A 26,604-nucleotide genomic window follows, 5' to 3' on the forward strand; every position below is an offset into this window, starting at 1 on the left:
TAGAATGATAATGATAAAGATATTTTGCGTGACGATTTTTGTGTAGTTTCTACAGGGTGATTCGAAACGTGTCTCTTGCGAAAGCATGTTCTGACATGTTTCATCGATTATCAGTATTTATACATGAAATGGATAGCGCCACCAATAGACGCATTAGTTAAATATTTTAATGATGAACGTAATTTAACTTATAGCTAATTAGAGGCTGGACTTTCAATTATCAAAATCGAATGGAAAAAACCATAAAGTATTTTCTTTATCTTTTAAGACTAGTGACCTAATTTTTTTTTAAATATTGCACAGCAACTTGTGTTTGATGTTTCTTGGTGATCTGAATTCCATTTGCTTGAAATTCGCGTCCCAGGGGAATAACTGAAGAAATCGATTGTCCTTTAACCTAACATGGCAAAGCCAGTCTGCATAATACTTAGCGTAATTTTCTAGAGTAAAGCCTCTAAGACCTCTTCTCACTATGTACATTCAAGCATCACGTAGATTAAAATATTTGTTTGCCTTCAAAGTTTACGTAATTTCAAAATATTCCACATTGTAACGGATGCTGAGACTAGAACGCCAAGTTTGTTAGAAGCCCGCGACATTCCTCTTTGATTTCGCATTCTTTGAACTTTGACCAGCAGAACACATTACATAAGTGGTTCATCCCATCGTAAAATGTCTTCTTTATTGTATCCAGCTTTTCCAGCTTCTACTGAAGGACCCATTCCTTGATGCTTAGATAGATACGAAAGGGATGCTACTCAAACATCCATGCCCCTTAAAGCTGCATCACCGTATGACTCAGTGGAGAACATAAAAATATTAAATACATTTGTTAAGTTCTGTTGGTACTCAGATGCTTATTGGTACGCAGAGGGAGGTATTTTTCGGTTGGCGTGGTACAGATGCGTGTAGAACATCTCTCCCCATTCCCCGAGGCAGATAAAATCCTGTCGAATACGCTGTTAAGAGATATTATACTCACGTTCCGGTAGCATGCTTGTGTTTCGTTATAGCCCGCGGACAATACCTCTGCACACACACAGCCGGAATGTTCGAGATTTCTATATGGTTGCCTTGTTCGCTTCTTGAGATAAATTTAATATATAAAGCAGCTGTGAAAACTAATGCGAGTCATTTGTATTCTGCTCATATGGCATCCATTGGGATGGCTTCGGTAATAAAGCTAGTCATGCTGGGCTATGAAAAAAGGAGGGTTTAAACCTAATGGGCGAGATAATATTTGAAATAATATTTACACGGATAGCTAAATACGGTTAAATATATCGTAGGCACACGGGATACAAGAATAGGGTAAAAGGTATACGTGACTAGCTTCTTACACAACTTCCGCATAAACACAAAAGCTGTAGCGCTTCTTCTAAGGTTCAAGTAGCAGCTGGCAAAATCATCCGTCTCTATATGTTTTATATTAGTTTAGCGTTACTCTTACAGGTTTCCTCAGAGAGTACAGTAATTCCTGTTTGAATGGGGAAAAAAATGTTTTTAATGCGTCTTTGAAGAGTAATAAAAAAGTGTAGTAGATGATAGATGGCGCTTTTGTACCGATATCGGCAAATTGTGGTTAAGTTTAAAGGGATTTTGGTATAGGAAGTCGTTTTAAGGTCGAAGAACTTAAACCAGAGGATAGTATGGGGTGCTATGCACACCTCAAAATGATGGTTATCTGAGCTGCCAAAGATTTTCGATAGCAAAGTACGATGTAGTCAAGATGAACTAAGAGGATCAAATTAAGATAGATAAATAAGTGCTTTCTTCTCTCCCTGAAACAACGGAAAGGAAATTTCAAGGGACAACTAGAAAATAGTATCAGAAGAACCAGTGACTTAATGCATTATCTAATATTGGAAATCGGAAGCCAATTCATAGCCCGTGTGAGTCCCAATTCTTGGCTCGACATACTCTCAACCAAGTGATTCTATCTTTGCCACCACCCTTCGATATTTCCAATATTAGATAAAGACGATAAATCACACTCTGTTTGCTTGTGTGAGGTCCACCGACATTGAATTCTGTCACAGGAATTTCACTCCTGCAATTCGAAAGATATTCCCACTTCTCCCTTTTAAATGTTTCTTTCTACTATGAGCTGAATAAGCATAAATAGGCTTAATACGCAATGTAAATGCACCAATATGTGCAGTACAGTCTTATAATGACAGCGCGCGAAATTCAACTATCTGCGCGCCCTCACAGTCAGAGCATATAATTGACGTCATGACTAGATGCAGACCAATTTGTATATATGTATTCGACGCCTATTTTCTTGCGTAGTTTATTGCACATGAAAGCTCATAGATGGCGCTTCCTCGAGTTGGAGTGGAGGATGGAAACTTTTATCTTCCGTTGTAACTGTTTGTTATGTTATTTGGTTTTTAGGAGCATTAGCAACTAAGGCCATATTGCTCCGGGGATATGCGGTGGTCATTCCCTGACCTTTCCGCATCCTCGGTATTTGGTGGCTCACGGGCTCGAACCCCGGTCTAACCAAGAAGCGTGTGCAACGCACTGCTGCTCCTGCCCACCTGGCTACGAAGGCGCCATAACTATATTGTAAGGGTCACTGAATCTGTTGTCCATAGGAGGAAGATAAAGTTGCAAATTCGAAATGCTTTGTGACATATGCGCGCGTGTATGACATGAGGATCTGATTTTTCAGTGTGCGAATTGTTACAGCTGACTGATGTAATCTCCAATGTAAACTGGATTGCTTTATGAAATGAATAACTGGGCTTTCAAGATAAGTATTTTGATTCGCTTGGAGGAGTCCGCAGAAGTGATATTTGTAGGAAGCAGAGAGTCAAATTGTTGAAGGATTGTGGCTGGGGGGGGGGGGTTGTAAGGGTGTGGCGTTTCAATCTCCGTTGAATGTCAGTATCAACACTGATAGATTTAGTACTGGAGGGTGTGTCAGATAATACGGAAGGGCAGAGTCTCCTTTGGGTGTTACCGGAAGCTAATGCAAAAATGAGTCCAGAATTATCTCCGTTATAAGTGGGTGGACAGCTGGTTGTGTTGGGAAAGTACTGTTGAAGGTATGGGCGAAGTGACAGCTCCTCCTGTCAGTCTCAACCAACTTCAGGCAGACAAGAAGCAATGGTTTATAGCTTACTAAGTAGGGATTCGACCAAGCCAGTAAGAGAAAGAGAGAAGTCCGTGTCAAATAGAAAAAATCGAATTATCTCGACTTATCCAATATGGATTGGGCTTTTATTGTGTCGTAGCATGCGACTATACAAATACTCGTATGCATAGGTGTACTTAGGGGTATTAATGGAGCAGTATTCCTGGCACAGCTCAAGAGCAGCGCTCACAAATTCGTGTGAATTGGAACAGAGGACGCTCTTTTAAGAATTCTTCTTGCGAAGATATATCGGAGTATGTCATTGTTGATATATAAGAAGGAACTCGACTAACAATAGCAGTATCTACACACGTACGTAGTCAAACATACACAAACCATCTTGGAAGTGTCTAAATTAGAACAACGTGGTGTAGTCCGTTTTCTTACTCTCTATTAACATACAGCAAATGTTTTGTGAACTTTGCAGTATAAACTACAAGACAGGACAAATTATAGAAGCCAATAAACGGTACAGGTATTGTTTTTATTTATGTACATAAATAAAAATAATACCTGTACCGTTTTACAAGCATATAAGATAGAAAAACAAAAATGGTCTTCTATGAACTATGAAAATCAGAGATCGTCAAAGAATCTGTTTAATATGACCATGACCAGCAGTGGTTGGCATGTCATGACCTTTTGTTTATATTGTATTTTTGCCAGTGATCAGTCATGGTGATATCATAATATTTCGGAAGCCAAGAGCATAATTATTCCGTAGAAACATCATTGTCCTACATATTAAATACTGGAAAAGTGACAGCAGATTCACCTGTCTCTGTTGATCAAGCTTTCCTCATCAATGGTTCTGCAATCAATGATCAAAAATACCTGGAATAAGTAATAAAGTCTAGATGTCCATGCCCTACTCCTTTACTATTCCAGGGATATAATGAAACCATTAAATGATCACTAATGTCATATAAGTAAATCACTACAACACCAAAAGTATTCGGACATTCAGACGAGATTCGTTCAAAGAAGAGCTTGTTTAGTATGTGCAGGAATAGCACATGTCCACTCTGTTGTGTTTCACTTATTATCCTAAAAATGATGGTTAAGTACAGGATATTCCAGGCAACATAAGTAACTTCATGCACGATTGAAGAATTTATAAATAAATTGGGTATTGATAGTCATCTGTCTGTTCGGAAGTCACTTGTTTCAGAGAAAAACAGAAAAATCCGCTTGCAGAGGTGCCGAGAACGTCGTGAATGAACATTGGAGCAATAGAAGAAAGTCATGTGGTCAGACCAATCACAATACACTTTGTTTTGCTCTGATTGTAAGCAGAGACTGCAGCGAGAACCTCACAAAGCGATGGATCCTGTTTGCCTTGTTCAGCCAACTGAAGCACCTGGAGGTGGTATCATGGTAAGGGGATTGTTTTGTTGGCATGGGCTGGATACGTCGACCCGTTTAAGTTCGAATGTCATCCAGGGAGTAACTGAATTTTGTATCAGATCTACTGCACCCTGCAACGTTACATTTTTATCCGAAAGATGATTGTCACGTTATGGATGACAATGCAACAGCACATCGTACCAGAATCGTGCAAGAATGGTTCTGAGAACGTGACACGGATTTCCACCATCTTCACTGGCCCCAAGTTCATCTCATCTCAGTCCTATTGAGAATGCGTGGGATATATTGGAGACAGTTATTTGGCAACGATGTCCTTTAACTTTGTCGCATCTACGCGATGTTTTTCTGGAATAATGGTTACAATTAGATCAAAATTCACTAAAACATCTTATAGAATCCATGCCGTGCTGCATACTTGCTGTTATTGGACACAACGTTGTAATTTTTGGCCAGTTGTTCGAAAAATAAAACACATATTCAAATGGATTGGGTTGATGGGAATAATCTCCAAGGCATTTAAGGCCACGAGGATCAGTATATCATCTCTGTAAGTTGTGCTTATTGTATGGCGGGCTTGCTCGTTTTTTGGGATTAAAAATAAAAATTTTCGTGTAAACCCCCCCCCCTCGTCCAATGCATTACCTAGGCGCGCACAAAAAAAAAAAAAAAAAAAAAAAAATCATGTTTCTCCCGCCGAGTCGGGATTCGAAGCCGAACATTTTTCGTATAATGTAACAGAAAAACCTCGCTAACCAATAGACGAGAATATTCATTTCGTAAAAAAAAAATAAATAAATAATAAAATAAAATAAAATTTAAGCCGGTTTCTTATTGGATTGACAAAGAATTGAAGTGAAGTTTCGTTATCATTTCGGCAAGCATGAATCACTAATCGATAATTTGATCACTACAAGTCAAGACGGAGAAGATAATCTAACCTAAATGTGCCTAAATCATCAAAGCAAGAGTTATACGAATTAAAGAGTTGCAAGCATTTCAAGCGAATAGCAGCGATAATGATACGAGTAAGTGGAAAGAAGCATGCCAAATTTTGTAGAACCAAATTCGTTTGCTCGTTGTTTGCTGTTTTGTGATATACTCAAACGAAAGTGATTTATTTCTGCTGTCATTCGCGGAACGTTTATTTTCAAAGCCCGTAAAATTCTCACCGATGTAAAGAAACTGAGCAACAAACCACACATTTGATGCAATAAGCGAGAGTAACCAGTGAATTTCATTATTGGTCCTGACTTCCTGTGGTGGGATTAGTAGAGAAAGGACTGGTATTTGTTGGACATGATTGCTTGCACTTGTTCGCCCGAAGGGCGTATTTAAGTGGCCGTAACATGTGTAAATCGGACAGTTATGGACAACAAGGATTCAATTCTGGATCTGGATATACTCTAGCATTGGTCTGGCAACCCGGGGAGGAGAACAGCCAACAGTTAATCGGCTGCAACATAATCTCTGTTGTTAGAGAACCACGCGAATTGGTTCTTTGATTGGTGCCCCAGTGTGCTGCTCGGGTATTCCACCGGACCTATGTTTCTCTGCATTACCTGAGAAACTATTTCTGAACAATTCCTGCCATTTGTAAACGTTTTCTATTATAAATGATCCATAAATATCAATGCCCTGAACTCCATTACACATTAATCCTCTTCAAGTAACCTTCTTTTGAGCTAATGGACTGTGTAACAGTCAGACCATATCAAATTAAACACGCTCTCTTTTTCTTTAATAAATTAGATCATTTTTCACTCCTTAACAAGTTGCCCTCAATAAATTCAATAGTTGGGCATATAAAATAATTTTCAAAGTTAATACGAATAAATGTCACATACTCGCATTCATTCTAGAAAGGTAAATATTTCGTTCTCATGTTCAACAGAACAGTAACATATGCTAATCAGAGTAAATCACATAATTATGATTTCTTCTTTTCATTGGATTTTATTAACTGCATTACTGTATAAGAATTTATGCGATTTAGTCTGAAAAATTATTTACTGCAGATTATCGAATACAAGTCGATTTTGAACGTACACTCATTTGGATGCACAAGTTCAGACATGTTTATAAAATGTTTGAAGCAACAGTTCCCGTTGATAAATTTTGGAATTTGTTTTCCTATAGCTTCATTCATTAAATATAGCTTTGATCACCTTCAGATCTACTGAACTAAAGGGTAGCATTAATGTGTACTCAAAAAATATATTCAATTTAGCCGTTTCCCACGTAGTTTTTGCTTCTTTAGAAAAGAGTAATAGTGTGATTTGACACCAATTCAAGCAGCAGAGAAAGTGAATCCTGAAAACACGCTTGTGTCTATAAATTATCCATTTACTGTCATCTCTTTGCAATTGATGTATTTTGAGAGAGAGAACGCGATGAATTTCTTTTGCCTTCTCAACACCAATGAAATACGTATCGTGCAGAAAGTATATCTCTAACCGTACGAAGATGAAACATTTCAAGAATAAAACTGGGGGCCTTTAGCAGATCAATATTTACATAGAATAATTGCTATAACTTACAAAGGTTGTTTACTTAGCTTTAACTTACATTTCATCCACTTTTATCTACTACAATTTCGCATAGAGTTATTTGCATACATATTTATACGCAGGACATCTCTCTCTTTCATGTTTAGGAAATGTTCAGCTTTTCTTAGATAAACTACAAAACGATAGAGTATGTTTTTATTAAAAAATGATCCGACAAAATGAAAAATTATCTTTCTAATGTTTTCAAATCTCAAATAATTATATAAAAATGGCAAAAAACCGCGAAATCAATTGTACGTTGTCAAGAAAGTATAGTATACCCTCAAAATATTCGGAAAACCGGCTTTCAGCAGCTCTGGTCCTCCTTCCTTTCACTGACTAGTGTATTTTTATGGGCCTTTCACACCGTGGCTTAGTTAGTTGGTTTCCACACCGTGGCTTAGTTAGTTGGTTTCGACTACAGCGTTGTCTTTGAGATAAAACAGGTCTCTACAGGAAGTGGGGAATGCGTACGTCCATCATCAATACAAAGCTGCACAGTCTTGACATGAAAAACCTACAATTCTCTTGGAATTGTACTCTGTCCAACGTTCTTGCGCTGAGAGACCAGTTGACAAGGAGACGTATGAGACAACAGATCGTGTTACACCTGTTTAGTACTGACAGTTGTTTTCCGAGTTAGTCTTCGACGAGTGTTGCATGCTTTATTTTGCTACTCCTGGTAACTTCGAATTTTTATTGCCCAAACAGACAAACCGACCGTATAACATACGCATCCGACGCCTAGTTACCTTAGTAACCTGAGAATTTAGTCTAAAGATCCAAACCTTTGGCATCAAGGATATTGTTGTTTGGTTATGCAATGCCCATATTTAAACATTATTTCTCTTGTATGACCCCTCTCATTAGCACACTGGTTTTATCACTGTCCTTCCACACCATATGGAAGAAGCCTCTGTCCTGACCCGTTATTGACATGGGAATGAAATTTATGGTTTTTTCTTTCACACAGTGATCGAACTAGTGTGGGTCTTAAGCGAGGGTAATAGGTTTTACTTATGTAAACTCCGTCTAACAAACAGGCACGAGGACTAGGGAAAACGCTAATATGAAAATGTGTGTTATATTTATTTTATTTCTAAATGTTGAAAAATATATCTTATTCAGCATAGTGTCCTAAGAACTGAATGCACTTTATACAGTGGTATCCCAAACCTTAAAGAACCTTGAAATATTCCTTGTCCTATGCTCCACAACTAGTTTACTGCAGACATCGAGTCTGTGACAATAGAAAATATTTTGGAAACGATTGCAGGAGTAGATTTACAAATCTGCAAGCCCATGACAAAATGTCTATTCATGGGTCCCCCGAAGGAGATGGACAGGGATCTAAGAGAAAATTCTCAGATAATGACGCTTGAAACAGTAATTGGTGGGGGGGGGATATCCCACATCACAGGTCTACACAGTTGTCTTACTGTAAGCGTGCCTGTTTTACTGACCGGCAGGTGGAAGTCCCTTGGGTCCTGGTCTGGCAATAATAGTATTGGTACGCAATGCTAAAGAGATATATTTTAGCGGCACATAAAGTTTAAAACCGATATCTTAATATAGTTTATTATTAATGCCGTAATAGTCCAAAGAGGAACTTTTTAAATGACGCACTTTTTTCATGCTTTTTAAAGGATCCTTCCTTTGCAAGGATTTAAAATGGTTACGTAGAGTTTGTCACCAAATTTATAAACAGCAAACATGTCTCTTGAATGAGCTTTAACCCAGTAAATATTAACTGAAAAAAAGTTGTCTGTCCCTTAATGAGAACAGTAAATTGCATGGTTTGAATGGAAACATAATTAATGTATCCTAAGCGGAAAAGCGTCAAATAAGACGTCGATGAGAGCATTGTGTGAGCCGAAACATGATAAATCCCCAAGAAAATAACAGTCTACAATTGACAGATGGATATTTATTTGTGCTTAACGAAAGGATAGAAACCATTAGTGGAAGATAAAAGGAAATATTTTTGTAGTTCTACATCGAAAGGTTTACGATAAAAAAACAAATCGTTGAGAAACAGAAAATTAAGACGTACAACACTTACCTAATGTGTTCCTAATGGTTCTCAAATAAGCGCCTTTAGCTACAGTTCCTAAGAAATCTATTAGCTGTAACACTGGTTAAGAAGAAAAAGGTGTATGAAATAAGTAGAAGGGATATTTTATATGTTAGAATCTTGCATGTGAGAACAAAAGAAATTGGAAAAATCTCAGAAAGATGAATGTATATCAACAAATCTACAGGAGGGGAGGGAGGAAGAGGCTTTCTCTGGTGAGGGAATTATATGTATGCTGAAGAAAATGGATTGTATAAGGTTTCACTGCATAGTCCAAATGAAAGCGATAACTTTTGAACCCCTTTCTCGGGGAGGGGAGGAGGAATTGAGATGTAGCAGAGAAACAGGTCAGGGCTGTAGGGTGGGTGTTATAATACCTCCCACCTTCCTACTATTGGCCTGCACTAGTTCATCCGCCTGATTAACAGTTGTTTCATTCATGGTGTATGTGTTTGACCAGGACATCCCACGTCCTTGATAGATCCCTATATGAACTTTTTATACCATTGGAAGACAGTGGCACATTTCAAACCGTCTTTTCTCTTACATGGTGGTAAATTATTACTTATTGTTCATCCCTCTCTACTCAAAAATTATATTACAGCACACTGAGCATATTTTGGCATTTCCACGTTTCTCACAGCACACAAACCATCGCCACAGTTCCTGAGTCACTTCAATATAACGCATATCTGTATTTATACACTGGTCCTAGATGATGTTGTTATCCTTTCTGTATGTACAGTTATTCATAATGAGATATCCCAATCATTTTTCCAAAAGTATATTTAATTTGTACTTTTATGTTCGTATTCTACGCTATGTTGCCACAATATCATCGAATGCAGTTAACTGCAATTGATTCGCTTTGGAATTCCACGAGGTTCTTTGAATTATATAGCGGTAGTTAAACGTATTCCTGGTGATATCTGGGGCAGTTGTGATGCCCTTTTTCTCAATATAAATAATCCCACAGATTCTTGAGTCGAGTCAAATCTGGAGATTGTTAGGATCAAGAAAAATATCGTATATGTTCCGTGCTTTTAGAACCATCATTACTTGCTGCGTACTATACAGAAAGAACCTGTTCCTTGGAAATACGTGGATATATCCTATAGAATCCAAAGCCAATGTCACGAGAACCTCGGAACTTTGGCCACACAACAACTACCAGAAGTCTGGACAGATAACAAGGTGGATTCATTGTTTCTCGTGGCTTCCTCCACATCCATTCGATCATAGAATACACGCTATTCTACAGAACTACTATACTGATGCCCCTTAGCTGTCTTGACAGTTAACCTCCTAGCAACCACTGCCACCGTACGCACGACACCATTAAAAATGATTCTATTTCTTATTATAAGTTGTAAACATGTTTCTTTTGATCATACACAATAGGCATACGCAATGCGGTACAGCTGTAAAGATTTTCCGTGAATTCTGTACAGTGAGGTGGTGTTACTTTTCGATTTTAGCTTCATCACGGTAAAGAAAGAAGTCACCTGTCCAGTCTGTAATGGTTCGTTTGCCATTTTTCGGGATGAAAACCACTAGCTTTCAGGAGAAGAAAAACGCTGCAACAGTCACCAAATATCGACAGACTCATCCATGGTGTGAAAACAGACTTGTAAAATTCGTGCTAACTTGAAGTATTTTCCCTATTTCAATCGGCGACAGGATCGAACCCGTGTTCGCATTTCAGAATATACAGTATAATATTGTGGTTCAGTGTACAGACGTGGATATATTAGCCGAGTGTTAGAAAAGAAGGTAGTTTAGTTCTCAAGACATTGTATTTCGAGTTAATTGTTGAAAAAGGACAACTTAACTGCCTGAGAGTGAACAGTTCGTCATCCAAGACGTCGCACTTAAAATTAATTGCTGTACCACTGAAGAAACTGCAGTTTGATCACGGTGTCTGTGATGAACTTTGTCTGTTATCTGCGATACGTGAACGCACGTATGAGATCTGTATTCAGACGTTTCATTGGTTATTGACACCAAACGACTTTCCTTTTGGAAATATCGTCATGCAAAATTTGCCATTTAAAACGGGAAACGAGTGTGTGGATTTGAGCTGTTAAGCACTCTCTCGAAATCTAAAATTACGTTAATAGCTTCAATCGATGAACCCACTAACAAAGGGAATGACTTGGTGAGGACAAAATTAGTCCTAATTGCGACTCTGATAATAGCTTACAATGGTACAAATTATCTTCTCTCCCTCCAGCTCTTTCCGCGAAATTCTGAGCGTCTGAAGGACATTCACGGATGTAAGCCAGAGTAAGAGGCGTCTTCGGGCCCTACAGAATCCTTTTTGTTTTTTTTAATGTTTAAGCTTCATATGAAGAGCTACGCGAAATTATGCAAAGTTCCAATAAAGTATAACATATATCCATAAACGAGTTATCTCAACGAAAGTCTTCACAGAATTTACCCAAATGATTCTCGCTAATGAGTCTTCAATCTCCATACTTGGCCATTAATAGGAAGAATGCTCAACTCACTAATTGTTCAGAAAACAGTTATTCCTAACAGGACAGGGCTACAAATTCTGTCATCGATCCCAAAAGTTGGCTCTGTGCCAAAAAATGACCACACACACACACACACACACACACACACACACACACACACACACACACACACACCTGACAATGGTTAAATAGATGGATGCCAATGACAAACGTCTAGATAAATTGCAGTACCAGTTTTAACCACAGCGTAACTCGCTTGGCTGTCTTCATTATAAATCTGAATCTTCCATTCAGTGCAACTAGAGTTTCGATCATGCATTTTAGCAGTTTCATCCTGAGACTACGATGTCGCACTTTGATTGACGCCCCATGTGAGACTTATTACATAACTTACCAAAGAACCTCGTAAGTTTCTTTGCGTCTGAATCATCTGTTCTCTGTATATACAGTAGTGTCCAAAAAAGACACTCCTAACAAAGTTTTGCAAATGTGTTAATAAATTGTTGAAATGATCACAAAATGTTCTCTTACACAGTATTGATTAAATTATGCAAATGATGTGAATGATGCTATAAGCCTCTTTCAGCCAGTGATTGCATTATTCATTTTCTTATTTATGTACATTTCAGCGAATCTGGATCAGTGTTTTATCCGCCTGCGATGGATAAATTCCTTACATAAAACACAGCAATATCACTCTGTACTGAGCGTTATCTCTCAATGTTAATTTTTCCAAAATATATACGGCCATCGTTTGCATTTTCCAACCTAGTATTGTCACCAATTTTCAAGTTTAGGCAGTGACAAGATCGTTGTTGTAAGGTTTGAGGAGCAAGGCCATATTACTCCGTGTATACTCTCTGTAAATTGCGTGTGTTCTGATGTCGATTTTCTGTATGCTGGACGAAAAACTCGAGTTTTCTGGAGAAAAAACCATGCTACCCTCGCCTGAGATCAACTAACTCAGCCACGTTGTGAAAAATGCCATAAAATTCCTCCCGTCGACGGGACTCGGAACTCAGGTCTTTTCCACCCGGTGTTGAGAGGATGGCGATTCTACCAACTGTCCTACCCACGAGAGCGACAAGATCGTGTTTTATGTATACACTATGTTGTCTTTAAAACGTAAGGCAACTCCGAAGTTAATCTGGAAATGAATGAAATTAATAAATCCATTCATTTCTAGACTATATGTTTTCTAGAATATGTTTTAAAGCATTATTTAAACAACTAAAATAAGATATTGTATTCTGCTCGAACTCGTTATAAAGATTTTTGTTCGTATTTTTTGTCTACTACTGTATGTAATATATTACACATTCTTAATAAATAATACTAACAATTTTGTAACCTGAAAATATCATTTTCCATATAATAAATACCTGTTAAAGATCACAAATTACTGAAATATATGAAATATTAATTTTAAAGAGGATTTTTCTAAAGCTCTGCTCTTTTATTTTCACTAGTTGAGAGGTTGCTACTGTAATAAACAAAGATTATAACAAAGTTGCTAATAAATATTAAAATTTATATGGTATGAATTTTAATATTTTTATACCAAATGAATTCTTCTACCATGACTGACACACCAAAAGATATACAGGAGTGTAGTCCCTCAAGGATCAGTTCTTTGACCACTGTTGTTTCTCATTTTCATAAATGACTTCGGCGAAGGGATAGGAGGCGTGATGTCAAAATTTGTAGATCACATAAAGATTGGCAAAATCGTTAATGATTAGTGCCAAGCAGCGCTCCTTTAGGATGAATTGAACAGACTTCAAAGACGGTCAGAGAAGTGGAAGCTATGTTTTAATGATGCTAAATGCAAGATCTTACACTTGTAGAATATCAACCAAGAAATAAATGATACACTTGGTGGGGTTGAATTAAAAACAGTGGAGGAGGAAATGGATCTAAGATGCAATACTGGCAGATGTGAAGTTTTTCTGAACTGTGTAAACAGGCAGCCAGGAAAGCCTGTGGTGTTCTATCGATCATGTATCAAACATAGGTCATAGTCTCACTGTATAAGGAAATTGTACGACCACATTTGGAATATTAGCAGTTAGCATCGCGTATGATGCAAGAAAACAAGCTTATATAATATCAGCCAAAAAAAAAAAAACACCCTTTCCATTTCACCTATCCATTCACTCCAAATGTTTGTCTAGTTCTGCCTTGAACTTATTTAAGTTGCTGACCTCCGTTACAACAGATGGAAGTTTGTTCAAACTATCAACCACCCGCTAGCCAAAGGCGAATTTCCGCACATCTAATCTACAATTGTCTTTCCTCAATTCGAATTTATGCCCCCTCAGATGAGTAACCTGAGCAATAGGAAGAATCCCATTAGCATTGAGCTTGCTCAATCGATTCAAGGCCTTATACACCTCAATCAGATCACCTCGCAGCTTCCTAGTCTCCAGACGCTGCAATTTGCAGAACTTAAGCCTTTCTTGGTAGCACCAACCTTTGTTCCCCTCACCAATCTCGTTACCGTTCTCTGTACTCGTTCCAGCAGCTCTACATCTTTCCTAAAATGAGGCCTCCAGACCTTATACAGTACTCAAGGTGTGGCCTCACCATTGCCTTATACAAGGGGACAATCACCTCCTTTTCCCTGTTAGCAAAATTTCTGTATATCATTGACAAGACACCATGAGCTACTCTTGCAGCCTTTTTGCACTGCTCAGAAAACTTCATATCTGTCTGCACAATTACCCCTAGGTCCTTCTCTTTATCCACTACCCTGAGTGTAGTACCACCCCACCCAGTTGATACGTTACTCTGGGGTTACTGTTACCCATATGCAATACTTTACATTTGTCAATGTTAAATTTCAGTTGCCACCTCTCAGCCCATGTGCTCAACTTTTCCAGATCTTGTTGCAGTAGCGTACTATCATTACTGTCATTAACCATCCTGCCAACCTTCGTATCGTCTGCAAACTTAGACATCAATTCTGATACACCTTCGTCAATATCATTGATAAATACCGAAAACAACAATGGGCCCAACACCGAACCCTGGGGGACTCCACTAATAACATTGTTCCATGAAGGGCAGTGTCCATTGATAACCATCCTCTGTCTTCTCCCACTCAACCATCCTTTTATCCATTTAATATATTGTGTTCAAATATGGAGACCTCATCTGAAAAAAGACATTGAGTTGAAAGGGTCCAAGGACGAGCAACTCGAATGGTGAGATCGGCAGAAGGACGACCGTATGAGGAAAGGCTTAGAATATGTGGACTACAAACTTGGCAACCAGGCACCTCAAAGGTGACCTGATTGAAGTTTACAGGGCTCTGAGAGGGTTTAGTAAAATTGACGAAGGCGGAAAGTTTCACTGATATAGAGAATTCCAGAACTCGTGAGCATAAATTCAAATTAGGGAAAGAGGTTTAGACTAGATTATAGGTAGTTTTCTTTTGGCCAGCTAGTTGTTGATCGCTAGAACAAGTTTCCCTCAAAGATAGTTGTGGCTGACAGTTTGAATAAATTCAAAGGTTAACTGGATACTTACCTGTATAAGGAGGGAAGCATATAATTTGTGTTATCTTATCGACTTGTTTTTATTTTATTTATTTATTTGTTATTTATTTTATTTTTTTTGCCAGTGCGGCAAAAGCCTGTGGCTTCCTTGCACTGTATTGCGAATACTATTACTATTATTGTACAATGCATATAGCCTTGGCAAAACTTCTGCATTCCTTAGGCATATGCATAAAGTATCAAAGTAGAAAGTTTAATATACGACACCTTACAGCTAGGAATTCTTTAAAATTCTGCATATTTATAAAATCAATTTACAATATGAAAATATTAAGAAGGCAATCTGGCATTCGTATTCAGCGATTGCCTTTATCTTTAAGAATCAGTGCAAAAAAAAAAAAACCATAGATTACATTTCTTTTACTGCTAATGCTTATACAATAAACTTTTTTCCCTCGTGGGCAGCACAGTTGGTAGGATCGCCATCCTCCCCCACACTCGGTGGTAAAGACCTGAATTCGAATCCCGGAGGGAATTTTATGGACCTTTTTTCACAACGTAGCTGAGTTAATCGGTCTCAGGCGAGGGAAGCATGTTTTTTTTTTTCTCCCGGCAACTCGAGTTTTTCGTCCAGAAAAACAAAAAATCGACCACAGAACACACGCAATTTACAAACAATATACATGGAGCAATATGGTCTTAGTGGCTGATGCTCCTAAAAAACACCACTACAACTAGAACTACTGCTACTTGAGTGGAGTAAACTTCATAACTTTGTACAAATTCCTCTTACAGATTACAGATGTATCGTGGTCATACGACGAGTACTTAAGCCGGCAGCCAGTTTGAGCACTTTAAGACAGCTGAGATCAAAGATAGATAGAAAATGCCCAGTGTGAGTACAGCTGGAACAACGCATTCTTCATTAAATCTATGGTCAGTTCTCCCCACATAAACAACGACTTACTAACACCCGTATATACCCCCCTCGCAGGTAGAAGAGTTTTTACAATCGCCGTCCTTCCACCACCGGATCAAAAATTGCTGAATTCGAATACTGTCAATACGGGCAGAATTTTAATGTGAAAAAACATTCGTGAGCCCTCCCCCCCCCCGGAAACTCGGGTTTTTCATCCAGTAAGTTGGAAACCGACCCAAGAGCACACAGTTATAGATACAGTATATGGATGCTTCATGGCCTTAGTTGCTTTGGCATTTAAAAAACAGCTCTTTTTAGCTGAATGATATTCTATAATGGCTGCAAAACGAAACTTAGCTGTCTTTGTTGTTTAAAAAAAATTGATCGAATATCTCCAGAGTACAGTCATGTAAATTGACAAAGATTACATCTACCATATTATTATTATTCCTTAAAAAAACAATTATTTGTTTTATCAATCTTTCTTTTTCTCTGATACATATATTGATATTCTTTCAATACATCCTCGTGGATAGCGCACTTGGTATAATCACCGTCCTCTCACACCGCGTGAAAAAGACCTGAGTTCGAATCCCGTCAATGAAGCGAGGAATTTTTATAGGTTATTTTCACAGCATGTTTGAGTTAGTTTTTTCTCTCGGAAACTCGGGTTTATCATCCAACAAACAGCAAATGGACCATAGAACACAATCAATTTACAGATGTATTAATATCCGGCTCAATATGGCCTTGGTTGTTCATGCGCCTAAAACCCTACAACATCCAACCGACAGGACAATATTTACTGTGACTATGTTTATTTTAACTACGTTAAACAACATGAACTGTTATTTACATTCTGAACCACTAAAACTACCTTTTAGTCATAATAAATAGTTACAGATGGAAATAAGTTCAGTTGTTAGTCTTAATATCCATTCAAATGTGCTTTTCCAAAACTGCTCCATCACTAGGTATCTATTAATGGAGCAGTCGCCTATTTTGTTTACATATTTCCTTTAAAATCCGATGTCTCTCAATCCCCCCATAAACAACTATGATACCATGTTTTAAAGAGTTTACTGCTTTCTTAAAAATAGTAAATCATAAATAAATGTAATTTATTTTTGAAATTAAATATGTAATAAATTAAATTATATAATCATTAATTATCGATTTATTGTATAATTATATAAATTTTAAAAAATACGTAATTAAAAAGTGTTTAATCAAAATAACGGAAATCGCAATTATCAAAAATGTGGAAGTAACTGATAAAGGTTCGAATCCGACTAAGAAAGTTGCGTTATTTTAATTATTTTTGATTAAAAAAGCAAACACGTTATTCCCAAATTTTTCGAATTTTAAAATTCTGAAAATTTTTCAAACTCTTAGTTTTACTTTTAGTGTGTTTGTGTGGTCACCTTCAAAGTACTCTCTCTCTCTTCATAACATTTTAAACACTTCTCACTACCCCATGACACTATAGCGGTTTCGTCACTTATTATTCTTTTAGAGAAGCCTGGATTCGAGGTCCATCATAGACTGGAGAAATTTCATAAAGCTTTTTCAATCGGGACTATAGTTAACAGGTCTTAGGCGGAGAGAGTAAGGCTCTCTCCGAATTCGAATACTGTTAATACAAGCAGAATTATTTTATTGTGGAAAACCATTATGAGTGAGTTATTTCGGGTTTTCCAGTCCGCGTAACATACAAATCGGGCCCTTAAACACACAATTGGACAGAAGCATTCAATGGCTGAATATGGTCTCAGTCGCTAATGTACCCAAAACCCAACAACATTGCGCCACAAAAATCAATCAATCAACCCAACAACAACAACACACATCCCATCTTCCTCTCCGTGCCTCGAAACATTGTAGGAAGTCGTTTCACTAGTGCGGTTCAACATTGTTCTGAAAGCTATACTGATAACCTTTTTCAGTTGAAAGAGTACCAGGAGACTCAAAATTAAAATAATTTAAATACCTGATTCCACATTTCTTGAAATCCAGAAGTAGAAATGATCGAAATATAATCTTACCAACAAGCTGAATCCATAATGTATGCACTGATGGTGATGTTTTGGATCCCTCTTGCGTATCTGTAATCAAGAAGGTGATTGGTCTCTTCCAGCTTCATCAGCAAGCTGAAAAGTTGAAAGATCTTTGGTTAAAGTAATTTTTAGCCTTCTTTCTCGAAAAAAGTATAAATTTTGGAACATCCACCGTACTTGTCTGATCTTTCCCTTTGCGTATCACGCAGTATTACAAAATAAATAGTTTACGAGTTGTCCCTCAAAATTTTCCAACTTTTAAGGGCAGAGCCAAGGTTTATGTAAGACTTTTCTCCATACAAAAAAAAAAAAAAAAAAAAAAAAAATCATCTGGTTCTACATTGAAATTATGCTTAGGAGGAACTAGTTACATCATGTAGAAATGAAATAAAAATATGCTTAATTAATGAAAAACCTAAAAGCTTACCAGGTATCAAGGGGTAAGTTTTTTAGGTTTATGATATCAACATCATCGGCAATCATGAACGAAATTTTCGGCAGTTCAATGCACCCGCTATCTACTCCTTTTTTTTATTAAAGAAAACTCCTTCGAATGAAATACAACAAAACAGAAATTATAAAACCAAAATTTTATCTTGTATGTAAATAAAAGAAAGCGTTCACGACCATTAAAAAATTACAAAAATTAAAAATAAAGAAGTATAGGAAATTTAAAATTCTCTCGTAATTCATTAAAATGACTTCTTAAAATAAAAATAAAAATATTCAGTGCTGACAAAAACAGATTGAAATGAATATCGAAAGCCCTCAAGTTTAATATCAAAAAAATATTTCGGCTACCCGCCTTAGATCTAGAGCACGAGTCTCAACGAGCACTAGATGAAATTTTAACTCTATAGGTTTTTGTTGTTGTATTTTAGGAGCATCGGCGACTAAGGCTGTGTTGCTCCGTGTAATTGTATGTAAATTATGCGTGTTCTGTGGTCAATTTGCTGATTGCTGGACAAAAAAACCCGAGTTTCCGGGAGAAAAACCGTGTTATCCTCGATCAGAAGTTATGAGACACCTGCAGTTATGAACAAGCCATGTGTTCATTCTTAGAAGTTGTGTTGGCCCACCTTTCGACCGTAAAAACTGCCTTAATGCTTTATGGAAGCCTTCTGCTAATATCTGGTAGAAGATTGGTGGTGTTGTGCTCCACTACCCCTTTAAAGCATTCGGAAACTCCACTAAGGAATAAGAACGGCTTGGCCTTGCCTCAGTTCATCTCAAAGATAATCAAATTGGGTTAAGATGCATATTTTATTTTTCCTGCAATGTTCCAGTGTTATTTTCTTCAAATGCGTTTCACAATCCTTGCTTTGTGAAATGAGCCGTTGTCGTGTTGAAAGGTATAAAGGCTACTTCCATAAAATTGCACAATGTAGGTCAACCGAATTATCCCAAAGATCAACGTAAGAAGTAAGCAGCATTCATGGTTCCATGCACTCCAACCAATGGACCCAGGCAGCATCACGAGAAATATACCCCAGACCATGATACCCCTCCTTCTGAATTGATACTTGAGACAACACGCTCAGTTGATTCAGTCCATGTTCAGTTGCCTTGAACCATGCCATTTGACGGTGTTATAGATAGAAATTATGCAGGTAGTGGAAACACAGGTTTTCCTGAATCCACTCGCACCTCCAAAATCAGATTCTTTACGGTTGATGGTGAGATGAAGTAACCAGACATATCCAGTTGCGTCGACTCTTGTTAGTCAGTAGTTTATACCTACCTGGTCGTTCAATGAGTACAATTCATTTCTTGCACTTGTCGACTTGGAAATGTTGAATTACCAAGAAATAGCACTTACAAACATTTTATCCACTTGGCATCCATTTTATCCACTTCATCGTTCAATGTACTTATTTGAAATGAATTTCGAGGTAATTGCTGGTAGCCTTTATAAGACAAAATATTTATTTCCTAGTTGCACACAATTTTCTACGATCCTAGTGGTGTCTCGACTTTTGGCAGGATTGTGTATTTTTACTTTTGTTCACCGAGCTATACACTCATGAGCCAAAACTTTACGACCACCTACCTAATAGCGTGGATGGTATGCTCGGAAACATTTCTCTATGTGCCCTGTTGTAGTCTGCCATTAATTGAGGGACCGTGAGCCGAACGTGTCCCGTACAGCACATGCTAATCGCCGTTCACCTCTGCTGTCAAACGTTGGTGGCCTCTCTCTCTCTCTCTCTCATCAAGTTGGTTAGTTGTGTGGTTCTTATTCCTCTTCCTCATTCCGACTGACTTTCACTACGACAGCCTTCGAACAGCCGACAATGTTGTGTCGGTGGCACTGTCTTCCTAGCAACGCAAATCATTCCGTGTTCAAACTCTGTCAGGTCCTTTCGTGTCTCCATTGCAGGGGCTTCGTACTGATGAACTGATAGGCTCTATCTGTGCCATCACTATATATGTAGCGCCGGTCGGCGACATTACTACTAGGTGCTGTGGAATGCATCCACTCGTGTAGACAGGGGGTAGCTCGCAACTGTGTATGTATACGCATAGGTAAATGTAAACTGCAGCAATATAGCTACAGTTTACCTTTACATATGCCTATAGCTGTAGTAAACTGTATTAACCCACTGCAGGATGGAAACCTCCTCAACGATTCATGTTGAGGGAAATGGACCATAATCTGCCACGCTAGTCCAGTGCGGGTTGGCAGATCGATCGTATTTGGCAGTCATGGGCTTGAACCCCGGTCTACTGAAAGAGCGCATGCTACTGGACTACGGCTCCTGACCGCTCCGCTACGAGCCGTAGCAGATAATGGTCCATTTCCCTCAACATGAAGTGTTGAGGAGGCTTCCATCGTGCAGTGGATTGATAATGTATAGGCATATATTACTATTAATATTACTCCGGGGAATCACTCCAAGACAGTTTGAAGCTAGAAAGATGTACATCGATTGGTGACGGTTACATTCAGAAAAGGAAAAACTAACTTGAAAATGGTATTCCAAAATCGCAAGGATCGAAATAACAAAACATTTATCAATTTGCAAATGATACAAAGGTTGGCAGGGGTAGTTAACGACAGTAATCAGGGTTAGCTACTGCAACAAAATCTAGGAAAACTGGGTCAATGGCTGAGAAATGGCATTTGAAGTTTAACATTTACAAATGCAATGTACTGCATATGGATAGTAGTAATCCCAGAGTAACTTATCAAGTGTGTGATATTACACTCAGGGAAGTGGAGAATGAAAGATACTGCAAGTAGTTGTGCAGTCAGATATGAAGTTCTCTGAGCAGTGCAAGCATGCTGCCAGGACAGTTCATAGGGTTTTGTCATTGATATACAGAAACTTTGCTATCAGGGATAAGTAAGTGATTAACCCTTTGTACATGCCATGGTTAGGTCGCATCTTGAGTATTGTATACAGGTCTGGAGGCCTCACTTTGGAAGGATGTAGATCTGCTGGAACGGGTGCAGAGAAGAGCAACCAGATTGGCGAAGAGAACAAATGGGTGCTCTTACCTAGAAGGCTTCAGTTCTGCAAATTTCAGCTTATGTAGACTAGGCACTTGCACGGTGATCTTATTGAGGTGTTTAGTGGGTTTGTTTTTCACTCCATGGCTGAGTTAGTCGGTCTCAGGCGTAGATATCAAGGTTTTTACTCCCAGAAACTGAGGATGTTTCGTCCAGCAAACAGGCAAATCGACCAGAGAACACACGCAATCAACAGACAAAATAAATATATGGGTAGATGTAATCATTTACAGGGGACCCTAATATCATTTTTTTTTATTGAGGTGTTTAAGGCCTTGAACGGATTGAGTAAGCTGAATGTGAATGGCATTCTTCCTCTTGCTGGGACTACAGTACATGAGGGACATCGATTTGAGTTCAGGAAGAATGGTTGCAGGGTAGATGTGCGGCAGTTTTTCTTCAGCGAGCGAGTGGTTGATTGTTCGAATGCACATCCATCTGTTGTTGTGGAAGTGGATGGTTTGAATAAATTTAAGGAAGAACTAGGCAAATTCGTAGAGGGTATGGAGGGGGGAAGTGTGTAGTGTTTATTATTTTTTTTTTTGAGCCATCGTTCGATAGTTAGAGAATATTATAGATTTAGAAATCTTTTTGAAGCCTCCAAAAGCAATACCACTCATTCTGGATGATTTTAATGTCCCAACTGCCTTTTATCTGAATAGTTCAAATTCACTGGCTAAGCAATTCTTCAGAATTTGGCTTTGTAATGCCTTAACTTAAATCTGTACCTTTCCCACCCGGAATTGTCCTATCCTGCTTTAGTTTTTACCCATGAATCAACTCTCTTCACAATTTCTAAGGGTGATAATTTCACCCTTAGAAATTGTGGATTTGACTCTCTCTCCACATCGATCTTCTGCTCTTCAAGTTATGATCTGTGATCCCCTTTACTGGATTTGCTTGATTCCCTGCTTAGAAATCGTAAACTGTCTGTAATAATTGATAGTACTGCATCAACTCCTTTTACAGTTTTGCAAAGTGTTCCTCAAGGCTCACCCTTGGGTTCGCTCATCTTTATTGTTTGCATTAATGATATGTAAACTTTATTTCAGTCCGTTAACGTTGAGTGGCAACTCTATGCAGATGATATTAAAATTTACAAAGTTATTCTTCAACTGACAACGATGAACCTTGATTCCATCTCACTGTGGCTCAATAAAAATAACTTGTTTCTAAACTCATTAAAATGTAAATTATGGAAATTCTCTAATTGCAACTACTGATACATTCAAGGATTTAGGTGTCCTATTTCGATCTGACCTTCATCCCTCTTCCCACGTTGATCATGTAATACCTCAGACTTCCAAACTTCTTGGATTAAGCGTTCTTCCTCAATTTTCAAGAGTGACAAAGTTATGATTATTGCGATGCCATTTGGTCCCCGCAACAGAAATATCTTTCTCACAGACTTGAGAGACTTCAAATTAAATTTATTAAATTATTTTGATTTCTAAATCGCCTTGCCTTTCACCGTCGAAGCTACGGAGCTCTTTGTTGTCGCTTGAGAATCGTTCCCCTTCACTCCAGACGACAACTCCATGGGTCTCTTTTTGTCTACAATATCATAAACTCTATTATCGATTCTGCATCTCTTCAGGAACAAATACCTTTCGCTATATCCCCCTTGAATTCTTGTTATAAAACTGATTTCTCACTGCTTGTCCCTCTTACTCAACACTTCCTTGGAAGTCCTCTGTTTCGTTTCCTTCAGGTATTGAATAATCACAATATTGATTTTACACTCAAACCGTCTATGTATAAGAAACTACTCTTTTCTCTGTTTTGTTAATGCAAATTTTTTTATATATTTAAATACTAGTTTTGTATTGATTCTCTGTAATTCTCAGTGTTCTCTCCATTATCTATGGTATGTGTGTCCTGCGGATGAGAAGTTTCTAAATAAATAAATATAAGCATGCTTTCTTGCATCATTTGCCACTACTATTAATTTAAATATTTCATTTCGTTAGCCAGAAAACCCTGTAATCGGTAATATTGTCTAAATATCAGGTTTCAGTTTTAAGTGTCATTAGTTGTTATCTACATACTTTTTCACTATCAGGTAGATACAGTAGATCTGGGAAATTCGATTGATAAAAATATTCATGAAGCATTGCATGGTGTGTAAATAAAGTCCATTGTTGTATTATGAAGGCTCGCTGCATAAGTCTACACTGGAGAGTTCCTCAACTGTTTTCACAATGCGATTCAGAACACGTGACATCATCAGGGGAAATCCGTGGTTTGAAGAAAATTACCAAACAATCCACAAGCGCTGTCTTGCAAAGACAGCGCCTGAGGGTTGTTGGGTACCAGAACCAGAGCGTGATCAAACTGGAATGTTTCTCAATCGATGCACTGCGTGATTATTCTTACAGCGCATCTCAAGATCAATTTACATCCTATAACTTGCTTCGTGGGTAGCACAGTTGGTAGGATCGCCGTCCTCCCCACACCGGGAGGAAAAGACCCGAGTTCGAATTCCGTCGATGGTGGGAGGAATATTTATGTCTTTTTCACAACGTGGCTGAGTTAGCCGGTCTCAGGAAAAAGCAGCATGTTTTTTTTTCCTCCCGGAAAATCGGACTTTTCGTCCGGCAAACAGAAAATCGACCACAAAACACACTCATTTACAGACAATATACACGAAACAACATGGCCTTAGTCGCCGATGCTCCTAAAACCTAATAAAAACAACAACAACAACAACGTCCTATTACATCTTAGCTGGGTAGTAAATACGATACAGTGGCACATTGAATTTTTTTTTGCTGCAGTGAGTTAACTTATACTCCAGCTTTCTGCACATGTCTTATTCTTGCTTTTCTAAAAATGCCGAAGGAATTGTGTTCTCTTCCCAAGTTAGGCCGAGACCTGTATGCGAGAAACCTGGACGATCAATAATCCATTAAGATTAACCTTGTTGTCATTCTTTTGCCTCTTCTTCGTGAATATCATTTGAGTGTCATTTGACAGTTGATTTCGCGCAGAATGTACGACCCTAGTCTTGCGGCCTGCAGGTTGAAGCAGCTAAGGTACATTGGGACTCCTTTGCGGTCAAAAGTCAAAAGGCCCTGAATTACACCGTTGACATTAACGAATATCACAAAGTTAACATGGCAGAATTTCCTATAAAATTGATTCAAAGCTTCACTCAATAACTGCGCCCTCTTGTAGTAACTGTTAGAAATGTCAATAACTAAATGGAAGAATTAATGTGTTTAAAAAATACCTACGTTTAAACAGATTATAAATTTTAACTCGTTTATATTTCTAATTATTACCATCTAGCGTGTGTATTGCGAACAGAGAATTATTTTTAAACATTAATTGACCTTATGAATTTTATTTTATTTATTAAAGTGTTAGACCCTACGATTTAGAGTATAGGGGTTGTGTTTGGCACGTGTTTTCTTTTCACTTAGAAAGCCTCCGGTAATACTCACTGACGTAACATCACTTAAATAGTTTATATGACATTCCAATTAAAAGGATGCTCCGCACTTTGACGCTTATGAACGCAAAGAAATCAGATTAAAGTACGTTCCCCAGCCATTAATGGAGTACTGTCCTCATGTGAAAAAGTGAAGACAGGGATTTTATTCGGCCGATAACGACTTAAGCTACAGCTGGATAATAAGAGTTCTTTCTTAATTAGCGAGTAATTAAAATTTCGGGCTCTACTTAATAAGGTCTTTCTTTTTTGAGTTTTGGCATTAGTTTATCCCCAGGGAATTGGTAAACATGTCCGAGGGTGTCTGTGTGCTTTCTAGTAATTATGCAAGCTCACACTCTCATTTAGTAGGCACTTATGATGAAAAGGGTGCTCTCGGTCAACTCCACCAACTTTAGTCGTTAAAAACAAACAAAAAGTTGTTTAGGCTTTAAGATGTCAGCCTGAAAAATGTCGCGCAGTTTTCAATTCAAAATAAAAGTACCTTGAAGATAGACACCGAAATTGCTGCTTTGATTGGAGAATCTTTTACATTGTTTTTGATTACCGTACTTATCCTGATACCACGCGTTCCCAGATAAACGTTGTATTCCTTTCTTTGAAAGAGATTTTATATAAAAAAACATGTAAATTTATTTATCGCTATTAAATTTTGCCTTATTCCCGACTACAATGGCACATTTCTTCAAGCTTTTAATTAATAAATATACACTAAGTGGCCACTTTATTTGGAATATCTACTTAACAGCAAGAAGTCTTACTTTAGCCCACAGAGCAGCCTAGATTGTTTTCATGATGTGGACTCAGTGAATTATCGAAAGTGTTCCACAGGGGGTGCTGGCCCGTTTTGGCTCAGTTTCTTCCCACTTAAACCGAGTCTTGATTCCACAGAGCTCATCCAACGTTATCACACAAGGTGCTTAATTGTATAGAGATGTAGTATATAGGGAACTCATCGCAGTAGACTGAATTTACTGTATTGGTCCTGGAACCAGTTCTGTACTATTCTGGTTTGTGATTTAAGGCATTATCCTGTTAGAAGAACCCATTCACAAATGGACATATTGCAACCATGAAGGCAATAGGACCCAGTCTGAAACATTTTCCAGTTAATCCAAGGCAACCAAGTGTTACTTCACTGAGCACCAAGGGGCCTAATGTGCACCGTTACACCACCAACAGTCTGCACTGTTGACACCTGGCAGGACGGGTCCATGGGCTCGTGCTGTTTTCGCCGTATTCTGGTCTTGTGTACTTATCAGCGTTTAACAACAAGAGCCGGGATTCGCCAGACCAGGAAACATTTTTTAAATCCTTTGCTGTCCATAGTTGGTGTTCCTGGCCGATCTGTAAGCGTATTTTCTTGTTTTTTTTTTTTTTTTTTTTTTTTTTGCTGACAGGAGTGAAGAGGAATTTCAGTTCGCACAACCCGTCATACCTTATGACGGATGTGGTATCGCTGCCATGACTGAAATGGGCTTCACTCCTATCCACTGTTCTACGGCTTTGTTATATTTAAACTGATTGTAACCTTTCTGTTACCATGCAAA

This window comes from Mastigoproctus giganteus, chromosome 4 (assembly GCF_048544385.1).
Source record: "Mastigoproctus giganteus isolate SK-2022 chromosome 4, ASM4854438v1, whole genome shotgun sequence".
NCBI lineage: Eukaryota > Metazoa > Arthropoda > Arachnida > Uropygi > Thelyphonidae > Mastigoproctus > Mastigoproctus giganteus.